This window comes from Cricetulus griseus, unplaced genomic scaffold (assembly GCF_003668045.3).
Source record: "Cricetulus griseus strain 17A/GY unplaced genomic scaffold, alternate assembly CriGri-PICRH-1.0 unplaced_scaffold_11, whole genome shotgun sequence".
In the NCBI taxonomy this organism is placed as follows: domain Eukaryota; kingdom Metazoa; phylum Chordata; class Mammalia; order Rodentia; family Cricetidae; genus Cricetulus; species Cricetulus griseus.
This window is the reverse complement of record NW_023276820.1, coordinates 113,255-117,143: the sequence shown is the minus strand read 5'-3', so window position 1 is coordinate 117,143 and position 3,889 is coordinate 113,255.

The following is a 3,889-nucleotide window of genomic DNA, read 5'->3' as shown; positions in this document are numbered from 1 at the left end:
ACCTTTAACTATGAATACAAGTGAGATGTCTCAGAGTTTTGTCAGCTGGTTGACTTAGCTGTCCACATTAGCCTTTCCCCCATATGAGGAAGATTCCTCTCTTCAACTTTCAACGTCAAGGGTTCCCTTTGTCCAGCTGATGTATAAAAGAGCTAGCAAAAATATTCTCAATCAAGCTACCCTTCTACTGGCTTTCATTCGTCCAAAGCATGCTGAGTGTTGGTTACTTCACAGAAATCTTATTGGTCATAAAATCCATCTGCAAAGAAAACTAATACAGTGGCTGGCCTGGAAGTTGTGCTTCAGGAGTCCCCTGTCTATTTACAACTGTTCTAGTCTTCAGCAGTACCAGAAAATTTCTTCAATCTTAACTTCCTACATACCCCACTTTCAGATGCTATAGAGGCAATCATATTAGCTTGCTCTGAAGGTGGTACCAACAGTCTCAACATCTCCAAACAGAGCACCTCCCGAGAGGAGACCACTTATTGAAAAACTATTATCAACATCTTTTACCTCTTACAGATATTGAGTGGAAGTCAACAGTGGTTTCAATATCATCTTTATTTTTCTTTGCCAATATTTTTGAGAAATTTTGAATCTATGTTCATCATGGAGATTAGAATGTAAATTTCTGTTTTTATTTTTGTGTTGTAATCTTGTTTGGCAACAGTGTAATGTGGACTTCATTAATAAAGTTTGGAAGATATTTGACATATACATTACGGAAATTTGTTTTCAGGGACCTCAAAACAATAAATAGAGCTGATATATTTCCCAACTTCTAAACTCAAGGGAATATATCCAGAATCCTCCATTTATTTCCATAGATATTTCTGCCCATCCATGTTTATTGCTGCTCTAGTTACATGCAAATTGAGCCCACATTTATATCCATGAATATATAAATCTATAATCAAATTTGTGCTTACATATGAAATGGTATACTATTAAAATATTGTTAGACACGAAATCACAAAATTGTAGAAAAATTGATGGCCTTATAATGAATAAGATTAATCCAGGTATTACAAACTCAGAAAACAAATCACATGTTCTCTTCCTGTAAGGTGTGATCCTGCATATGTGTGTAGGTGAGTGCAACTTTATTATCAGGTTTCCAAACGAGACAAGGAAAAATAATGTTAGGTAATATTAGGCAAATTAATACATGAGTTATGGAAGCAGATATCAAGATATTTATTTTTTCTATATTCAACTCTGCCATTATTTTCATCCTGTGGTGGATAAGGGCATGAAAATGTAATTGGTAGAAACATTATGAAAACATGAAGAATGCTCCATGGCTTCATCTTAGCTCTCTGAAGTATATAGATCTAACTTGAAATAAACTGAATTTGGAGCTGGCCAAGTTTTCTTTTCTTTTCTCCATTTTTTAGTTAAATTAGAAACAAAAGTATTTTACATGTCATTCCCAGTTCCCTCTCCCTCACCTCCTCCCATGCCCTCCCCCACTAAATCGCTACCCATCCCATTCACTTTCTGCTCACTAGGGAGAGTGAGACCTTCTATAAGGGGTCTTCAAGTCTGTCATATCCTTTTGCATATCGCCTAAGCCTTCCCCCATGTGTCTAGTCTCAGGGGTATCCCTCTCTGTGGAATGGTCTCCCCAAGTCCATTCCTGTGCAATGGATAAGTACTGATCTACTACAAGAGGCCCCATAGATTTCTGAGACCTCCTCACTGACACCCACATTCATGGGGCCTGGATCAGTCCCATGCTGGTTTCCCAGCTATCAGTCTGGGGACCAAGAACTCCCCCCTTTTCATCCCCCTTTTTCGAGATCAGCATTTTCTTTGGATTTAACCAGCCTGTTCTTGACCCCTTTGCTCATCACTTCTTGTCTACAACTGGATTCCAGTCAGTTCATTATGTAGCTGTGGGTGTCTGCTTCTACTTTCAACAGCTGCTGGATGAAGGCGATAGGATGGGATATAAGTCAGTCATCAATCTCATTATCAGGGTAGGACATTTAAGGTAGCCTCTCCTCTTTTGCTTATATCGTTAGTTGGTGTCATCCTTGTAGATCTCTGGACATTTCCTTAGTGCCTGATTTCTCTTTAAACCAATAGTGTCTCCCTCTATCATGGTATCTCTTATCTTGTTCTCCTCTATTCTTCCCCCAAATCAACCTTCCTGCTCCCTCATGTCCTCCTCACACCTGCTCTTCTCCCCTTCTCATTCTCCTGGATCCATCATCCCTCCCCACATGGTTCCAATTTGCTCTGGATGTCTTGTCCCTTTCCCTTTTCAGGGGACAATGTGTGTCTCTCTTAGAGCCCTCCTTGTTTCCTAGCTTCCTAGTCAGCTGTGGTGGTTTACCCAGTAAAATTTGCTGAGGGAGGCAGAGGCAAGCAGATATCTGTGATTTCAAGGACAGCCTGGTGTACAAAGTGAATTCCATGTCAGTCAAAAGTACACAGAGAAAGCCTGTCTCAAAAAATGAAAAACAAAGTAAAAGAAATAGAGTAATAAAAAGCGTCTTAAAGATGGAAAACACAGAGAGTCTGGATACTGTATGTTATTGTGTTGCCTTTGAGTTTGCTTGGTTGCAACTTATATATGTGAAAACGCTTTGACTTCTCAATTTAAGTGTGAGTACATGTTATGTTGGAAAATAGATTTTGTTTGTGTTTCCACAAAAAATGAAAAGCTGTGGATTCCTTCTAGACTAATATGGTTTGATCAAGAAAGACCCCCTGAAGCATTGGCCCAGGCGATCCAACACCCAAAAACATCTGAGATGATGCAGATTTGCAGACTACTATAGCCAGGATTTGGTCAGGTTTCTGTGTTTTTTTCCAGATTCCATGGTATTGAAAATGTCCCACACAGCAGGAAGCAGTTTGGAGAGAACCACACTCAAAATTCCCAATATTGTTTATAAAAGTTTGCTTTCATTTAAATGGGGTTTGTTATAAATGGTTAATGAGCACAATCATTCTCTTTCTAAAAAGGGTGGGTATGATGTACAAATGGACATTTTGCTTTGGCATCCATTTTAGTATATTGATTAAAATTATGGTCAATTTATGTATGGTGTTCTTATGGGTCTATTAAAAATGTAATATATCATAAATAGATTTTAGTCATCTATGATAGTCAAAACTTATAGTTGGGTTAGTTAGGTTTCCTAGATATACAGAGATATATTTGAGATGTATAGTTTTCAAACCTTTCAAAGACCTTCAGAATATGGCACTTAAAATGTTTTAGGGTTTTTCACAACAGACACAACTGCTCCTGGCAACACCAATTACTTCTGAGAGGAAGGTGGGCATGGAAGAAACTCGTTATGAATTTTGCCTTCAACATGGCAAGATGAACCATTTGGGCAAGAAACTGCTCTTTTCTGGATTGTTTGACAGTGTGCTGTATAAACTGGACTTGCAGGACCCACAGGAAAGTGACTCTAGAACTTGATGGAACATTCCTGAAAAGTTCCTGTTTCATGGGAGTGTCTGCCAGACAATCTGCAGGACAGAGAAAAATGACGGACAATCTGCCAACACAGGCAGACAGTTTTCAATTTCCTGCTTCACTGAAAGTCTGTAAAACACAAAGTGACCATTGACTGAGGATGGATGCACTAGCATTAGAGAGGAACTTCCGGTGACTGTCCAGGCAGTGAGATGTCTCTGTCAGTTTTGAGTTTATTCATTATTATTCTAAGGCCTTTGATGGAGTTGAAGATTATGTACATAGTTAGACGGATCCTCACTAAATAAATAATGCATAAAATAAAAACTTTAAAATAAAATGAAAACGGAAACTATTAAAGAGTAATAGAGGGCATACACTCTAAGATTTAGATTAGAGTAGAACATTCCGGAAAGAGCACATAAACAGGAATTATGCCATATATCA